Source organism: Phocoena phocoena, chromosome 10 (assembly GCF_963924675.1).
Source record: "Phocoena phocoena chromosome 10, mPhoPho1.1, whole genome shotgun sequence".
NCBI lineage: Eukaryota > Metazoa > Chordata > Mammalia > Artiodactyla > Phocoenidae > Phocoena > Phocoena phocoena.
In genome coordinates, this window is record NC_089228.1 from 86,255,340 (window position 1) to 86,263,921 (window position 8,582).

Below are 8,582 nucleotides of genomic sequence, written 5' to 3' on the forward strand. Positions count from 1 at the left end.
GAGAAAGCTTTTGACAAAATTCAACACCCATTAGGATAAAAACCCTCCAGAAAGTAGGCGTAGAGAGAATTTACCTCAACATAATAAAGGCCATATGTGACAAACCCACTGCCAACATTGTTCCTGAATGGTGAAAAACTGAAACTGTTATCTCTAAGATCAGGAACAAAACAGCGTTGTCCACTGTCACCTCTCTTATTCAACATAGTTTTGGAAGTTTTAGCCACAGCAATTAGAGAAGAAAAATAAATAAAAGGAATACAAATTGGAAAATAAGTAAAACTGTCACTGTTTGCTGATGACATGATATATAGATGACATGATACATAGAGAATCTTAAAGATGCTACCAGAAAACTGCTAGAGCTAATCAATGAATTTGGTAAAGTAGCAGGATACAAAATTCATACACAGAAATTTTTTGCATTCCTACACACTAGTGATGAAAAATCTGAAAGAGAAATTAAGGAAACACCCCCATTTACTATTGCAATAAAAAGAATAAAAAACCTAGGAATAAACCTATCTAAGGAGACAAAAGGACCTATATGCAGAAAACTGTAAGACACTGATGAAGGAAATTAAAGATGATACAAACAGATGGATAGATATACCGTCTTCTTGGATTGGAAGAATCAACACTGTGAAAATGACTATACTACCCAAAGAAGTATACAGATTCAATGCAATCCCTATCAAACCACCAATGGCATTTTTCGCAGAACTAGGATAAAAGAATTTCACAATTTGTATAGAAACACAGGAGACCCCGAATAGCCAAAGCAATCTTGAGAAAGCACAATGGAGCTGGAGGAATCAGGCTCCCACACTTCAGACTATACTACAAAGCCACAGTAATCAAGACAGTATGGTACTGGCACAAAAACAGAAATATAGATCAACGGAACAGGATAGAAAGCTCAGAGGTAAACCCACACACATATGGTCATCTCTCTTTGATAAAGGAGGCAAGAATATACAGTGGAGGAAAGACAGCCTCTTCAATAAATGGTGCTGGGAAAACTGGACAGCTACATGTAAAAGAATGAAAATAGAACACTCCCTAACACCACACACAAAAATAAACTCAAAATCGATTAAAGACCTAAATGTAAGGCCAGACACTATAAAACTCTTAGAGGAAAACATAGGGAGAAGAGTCTATGACATAAATCACAGCAAGAGCCTTTTTGACCCACCTCTCAGAGAAATCGAAATAAAAACTAAAATAAACAAATGGGACCTAATGAAACTTAGAAGCTTTTGCACAGCAAAGGAAACCTTAAACAAGATGAAGAGACAACCCTCAGAATGGGAGAAAAGATTTGCAAACGAAGCAACTGACAAAGGATTATTTTCCAAAATACACAAGCAGCTCATGCAACTCAATATCAAAAATCAAATAACCCAATCCAAAAATGAGCAGAAGACCTAAATAGACATTTCTCCAAAGAAGGTATACAGATTACCAATAAACACATGAAAGGATGCTCAACATCACTAATCATTAGAGAAATGCAAGTCAAAATTTCAACGAGGTATCACCTCACACTGGTCAGAACGGCCATCATTCAAAAATTTACAAACAATAAATGCTGGAGAGGGTGTGGAGAAAAGGGAACCCTCTTGCACTGTTGGCGGGAGTATAAGTTGATACAGCCACTATGGAGAACCCTATGGAGGTTCCTTAAAAAACTAAAAATAGAACTACTGTACGAGCCACATATCCCCCTACTGGGCATATACCCTGAGGAAACCAGAATTTGAAAAGAGTCATGTACTGCAATGTGCATTGCAGCACTATTTACAATAGCCAGGACATGGAAGCATCCTAAATGTGTATCGACAGATGAATGGATAAAGAAGATGTGGCACATATATACAATGGAATATTACTCAGCCATAAAAAGAAACGAAATTGAATTATTTGTAGTGAGGTGGATGGACCTAGAGTCTGTCACCCACAGTGAAGTAAGTCAGAAAGAGAAAAACAAATACCATATGCTAACACATATATATGGAATATAGGGGGAAAATATGGTTCTGAAGAATCTAGGAGCAGCACAGAAATAAAGACGCAGATGTAGAGAATGGAGTTGAGGATGCGGGGATGGGGAAGGGAAGTTGGAACGAAGTGAGAGAGTGGTATGGACATATATACACTACCAAATGTAAAATCGATTGCTAGTGGGAGGAAGCTGCATAGCACAGCGAGATCAGCTCGGTGCTTTCTGTCCACCTAGAGGGTTGGGATAGGGAGGGTGGAAGGGAGATGCAAGAGGGAGGGCATATGGGGATATATGTATATGTAAAGCTGATTCACTTTGTTATACAGCAGATACTAACACACCATTGTAAGACAATTATAATCCAATAAAGATGTTAAAAAATGTTAGAAAATATAGGAAAATAAACTCAACAAAAGTTGATGGAAGGAAATAAAATTGTAACAGTAGAAATTTAAAATGTGTAATACACACTAGAGATGATCAACAAGGCCAAAACTGGTTGTTTGATGGGACTAATAAAATTGATAAACTTTTAGTGAGACTGAGTTTAAAAAAAAGAGGAAAGGACACAGTAGAAATAACAAAGGGGACATTAGTACAAATCTTGATGTAATGATGATGTGAAGGTATGATCAATAACACATTATTTGTGCCAGTAAATTAAAAAATTTAAATCAAGTGGGCAAATACCTAGGGAATTTCAACTTTATAAAATATACAAGAAGCTGTGGAAAATTTGAAGTCTTCTAGCTATTCAAGTTATTGAATCTACAATTAAAAATGTTTCTACAAGGAATATTTTAGATACTCATTGCTTTAAACATGAATTCTGTCAAATATTAACAGAAAATCCAGCAGAAATAAAGAAAAAGAGAAGCAGTCTCCAACTCATGAGAATGAATGAATCCAACATAACTTTATCAATAAAACTGAGTAAGGGCATTGTAAGAAAGGAATACTACTAGTAAACGTCACAAATATGGATGGAAATATCCTGAATAACACAGAGAACACCAAATATGATATAAAAATATAAAAATGATAATATATAAAATAAAAGATGATAGTACATTAAGCTAAGCTTGTTTTATTCCCGAAATCCAAGGTTCATTTAATATTATTAACTCAATATAACTCACTGTATTAATAAAATAAAAGAAAAAACGTGCAGTTTATTAAATAGATGCAGAAAAGTGTATAATTAAATCCTGTTTGTGATAAATGTCTTGGCAATGTATCAATAAAGGGAAAGCTTTAATCTGATGAAGCGTGCCTAACAAGCCCTACAGCAAACATCATAATGGCAAGCTGTTGAAAACATTCCTTTGAATATGAAGCATAAGAAGATACCAGATATCACCACCTCTATTCAACATTTTACCGCAGAACATAGCTAGTGAAATAAATCATGAAAAAGAAATAGAAGTTGTAGGGAGTAGGAAGGAAACTTTCTATATTGCAAAGAAATAAAATAGTACCTTAAATTCTAAAAATAGCGTAGTCCAGTGTAGATCGACAGTTAACAGCGTTTGGGAAACTCTTCTCTACAAGTTACTCTGGGTTTCAGGCTCTTCCATCATAAGGATCTACCACATTAAAGGGCCCATCTTTCTATGCATGTACCTGACAGATGGAGAAAGAGAGAGAGTAAGATCACAGGTGGGAGGTCTTCATGGGCCAGATCTGAAACTGACCACATTCCATCGACTAGAACACAATGACATCTACTTATAAGGGGGGAGGCTGGTAAATTTTGCCTAATTCTTTGGCCAGGAGGGAAAAGCAGTTTTTACTGTGACTTCTGTTGGTAGTTTTATTATTAGATATATTACTTGTGGATATCAGGGGGAAAAAGTGTTGCCCCTGTATGCTCAGAACAAATAGAAACTTTATCCAGCTGACTATGTCTGTATCAATTCTTCCATAAGACTCTGGTTCTAATTCCAACAGTAGCTGAGTTTTCATGAGAAGATGAATTAGTTTGTAGGCCAAGTTGTCTATTTTGGAAAGAAATGAAAGCTACTTTTGTGTGACAGTTACCGTGTATAGATTTTGTTTGTTGAACATTATTTCCACAGTGGCAAAGACATAGATAAATGTGTTGCTTTGTTTTGTTTTTTAATGTATTGAGAGCATATTTGCAGAGTGAAACCATATACTATCTGTTCTTACCTCTGCTACTGAATGAATTAGCTTGTGACAGTGTTTCCTGAGCTAATGAGGCAAACATTTTCTTGGATTCAGCTGAAGAAGAAATCCTTATTACTGTCACTTCAAGGATAGGGAGAGCAGTGAGTATAACATTATCAAAATTTGCTTAAGCAACCAACATACTTAGGGAGATAAGTTTTTCAAGAATAACCATATTGAACAGTGAGGATGTAGAATTGTCACTTTGTGGTAGTAACTAGAAAAATTCATGATCAATTTAAAAAACCTTATTATAGCGAGAGGGAGAGAGACTTCCCTGGTGGCGCAGGGGTTAAGAATCCACCTGCCAGTGCAGGAGACATGGGTTCGAGCCCTGGTCCAGGAAGATCCCACATGCCTGGAGCAACTAATCCCATGCGTCACAACTAGTGAGCCTGCACTCTAGAGCTCACAAGCCACAACTAGTGAGCCTATGCGCCAAGAGCCCATGCTCCCCAACGAGAAGCCACCACAATGAAGAGTAGTCCCTGCTCGCCACAACTAGAGAACACCCGTGTGCAGCAACAAAGACCCAATTCAGCCAAAAATAAATAAATAAATAAATTTTAAAAAAATTAAAAAGAAGAAAGAATGCGAGGGAGAGAAGAAAATGATAAGATGTAGCACAATGACAGAATCTATATAAAGCTTTGGAAGTAGGAGTTTATTTGTTTAATAGAATATTAGAGATTTTGGACCTATTATTTAATCTCTGGGTGTAGCTTATTTTTCTCATATTTGAAATGAAGGTGTTGGATGAAAAAAATCTATGTAATCCTTTCTAGTTTTAGCATTGCATGATTCTAGGTCAGTGTTTCAGTTAATAAAGTGACTCAGGAACAAAAATACATGGGATGTTGTGTTACTTATGAATAGATTGGTTCATTAAGACTATAAGATTGGGGGATGGTAACTTATCACATCTACAAATCCTCTATTTGGTAATGAATCAGAATGTGGCAGTTTGCTCTGCTGGCACAGAGGTAAGAGTTCAGGGCCACAAAGCAGCTGGTCAATACCTTAGAGAGGGGAAAAATCTCAGCCATGAGGGAAATATAGAAAAGGAGACCCCAAATCTGTTTACAACTTCCCTTTAAGTAGTCAACCAACTTTTAAGGTGCACTTGTAAGATGTGAGTCTCAAAGAGACCCAGCAGAAAATAGCAGCTAGGAGTCAGAAGATCTGAGTAGAAATTTGAGCAATAATTAGGTACTGAGAAAAAAATAGATTCAAGTTTGTGTCCCTCAAGATAAACATCTTGGTAAATCTTCTGGGCTTAATATTGGGACTACGGAGGCTCTAGAAGTAATAGCCACACTCCAAAAGCAAAGCGAATGTTTTAGGAGTGAGTGTTGCACTCCAGTAGTAAGGGGAAACTAAAGTAGCCCAGTGGTAATATAACCTAAAACAAAGGCTTGGCAGGATCAAACGATCTGCTCCTGTGCTACCTTCCTGTAAAACAAAATGAAACAGAACCAACTAGAACAAACAACAGCAAACCAATGAATGAACAAAAACCCAACATATAAATGCAAAATTATAACACTTTTTGGAAGATTATATAACATCCAGATCCTGCACAGTATTTTATCCACAAGGTCAAGCAGCCAATACAAATTTATGAGGCATGTTAAAGTAACAGCGGGTGGCAGGGGAGGTGGGAAGGAAGGCGTGGAAAACAGATAACAGAAAAGACATATGGGTGGTAAAGTTATTGGAGGTATCAGATACGGTTAAAATAACTGAGTAATATGTTTAAGAATATGGAGGAAAAGATGAACAAAATAGATAAAAATATGGAGAATTTCAATAGAGAATTGGAGTCCATTAAGAGAATCAATTAAATATTCCAGAACTGAAAAATAAAATATTTGTAGTTAAGAATTCGTCTGATGGGTGTAACAACAGACTGGAAACAGCAGAAGATAAGATTAGTGAATTGGAAGGTATGTTCCATCTAAACCCTAGTAGGTGTTTCTTTGTGGAAATTTACAAGCTAGTTCTAAAATATTTATGGAAATAGAAAGGCATGGATAGCCATGACAATTTTGGAAGGACACCTCTAACAGACAGCAAAACTTATTACAAAGCTAGAGTAATTATTATTGTATATTGGTATAAAGAAAGATCTATATGTAACGGACACTTGATTTACTATAAAAGTGGCACTTCAGAGGAATGGGTAGAGGATGATCTTTCCATTGGATAGTGCCAGGCCAATTTGAAATTCACATGGAAAAAAAACGAAACTTTATCCTTAATGACATCATGGCAAAATCTAATACCATGTGGAAGGCATATCTAAATGTGAAATATAAAATAATAAAGAATTTAGAAAAAGAATAAGAGATTATTTTTATTACTTTGGGATAGACAAAGTTTTCTTAAACAGGAAACAAAATCACTAAAGAGAAAGATACATTAAAATTAAGACCTTCTTTTCACCAAAAGACACCATTAAGGGAGTGAAAAGGCAAGTCACAGACTGGGAGAAGAGATTTATGATACGAACAGGTGCAAAAGGTTTATATCAGAATACATAGAAAACTCCTACAAATCCATAAGGCAAGGTAATTGAAGAAAAAAATGTTTAGAGACTTGAACCAACACTTTACAAAGAGACTGTCCAAAGGCCAAACAAACCTTTGTGCTCAACCACAAATGAGAACGTGAATTAAATGTAAATTAAAGCTGGCACAATACCATCGTTTATCCACTATAATGGTTATAATTTAGGACTGTCACTTCTAAATATTGATAAGAATGTAGAGTAATTGGAAGCCTCATCACTGTAGGTGAAATAAAATTATGAAGTTACTTTGGATGAGTCTTTGGTATCATACATGTTGAACATAAATATGCCCTATGACTCAGAAATTTTACTCCTGGCTTAGGATAATGGCAGTGTAGTAATATATAAGCACCCAGATATAAGACAGGAAGAAGACCACAATTACAAGGATCACAAGTTACATTTGAAATCCACTCTACATTCAGGTCTTTAGTTCCCATATACCTAACCAAGAGATTAGACCTCATAGTTTAGTTTGGTCAACCAAAGAGCTCAGCTGACTGATTATCCCATTTTTCTTGAAGTGCTTCCTCAGGTATGAGTTACCTTCCAAACTCCATTTTGCTTAATGACTACATAATTAAAGGCAATTTTATTGTCTAGGAATATTCTAGCTCAGGTATTTATGTTGATATTTTTTTTTGGTCTCTAAAATTTGAACTGTTTTGTTTGTTACTTGGGGCATAGTGAGAGATTAATTGCAGATCATGTATCTTAATGCAGAGTTGGAATCTTTACAGGAACTGATGAAATTTGGTGTCTTGGATCCCTGTGGTGAGTAACTATATCAGACTTTTAATAATTCATTTTGAATACTTGAAAAGGCTGGATAACCGTGTCAAAGTCTAGGACACACTTCGGATAAGAATGGGAAGGCTCTGTGATCGCACAAGGAGAATAATCATAAGGGTGCACATTGAGCAGACTGAGAGGTTGTTAGGAATCACTATTACATTTTAATTGGTTTCACCCTTGTATAATTAAACATAAACATAATGTAATGGTTTCTGAATATATAGATTTTATGAGAAAATAATTGGATCATAGTTTGTATTATTAGTTCTATGTCCCTTTCTACCCCTGACATTCTTTGAGTTTCTTTGAGATTCTATGACAAATAAATAGAAGCAGCTAATTATTGAGACTTAGGTCCAATTAAGGCATGTTGATGTATTAAGGTTCATCCTAATATTGGGACTTAGGGTCAGATGGGGAACTCAACAGTTGGAAAGATTGTCATCCATTCAGTTGTTTGATAATGGCAAATTAAGGAGTTTTAAAAGACAGAAAGGAAGTCTATCTAGAGAAGGGTAAAAAGGATTAGCCATTTTAATAATCCAGTAACTCAAACAAACCCAACGGAGAGAACATGGCCATCAGTGTCAGAAAAAGAGACAAAATGTAAGACTGGATATAAGTCATTGACTTATTATGGATCTTGCTGCAAAAGTCTTAGAAAGAAGTAATGTACAGCTGATATCTTTATGATCTCCAAATTCTTGAGTTAGATGTCTACCTCCAGAAGCCTTTCGCTTCTGTTGGCTTTTTAGTAAGCTGAAGTGTTAGATCTTAAGTATACTTGTATTTCCAGTTGCAGGATCCTTAGCACATTTACCCATGGTGTATACCTTGGAATTCAAGAGCCACATTTGTGTTTATAAATATTCGATATGGTCCTTTCCTAAGTGATGCTAAGTCTGCCCTTTATTGGTGTCTTTCCAATACATTCAATCTCCTGGAAGTATATCATGTATGTGTATGTCTAATGGGGTCTTTTTTTTTGAAATGTAACTTGTACTTTCCAAGCATATG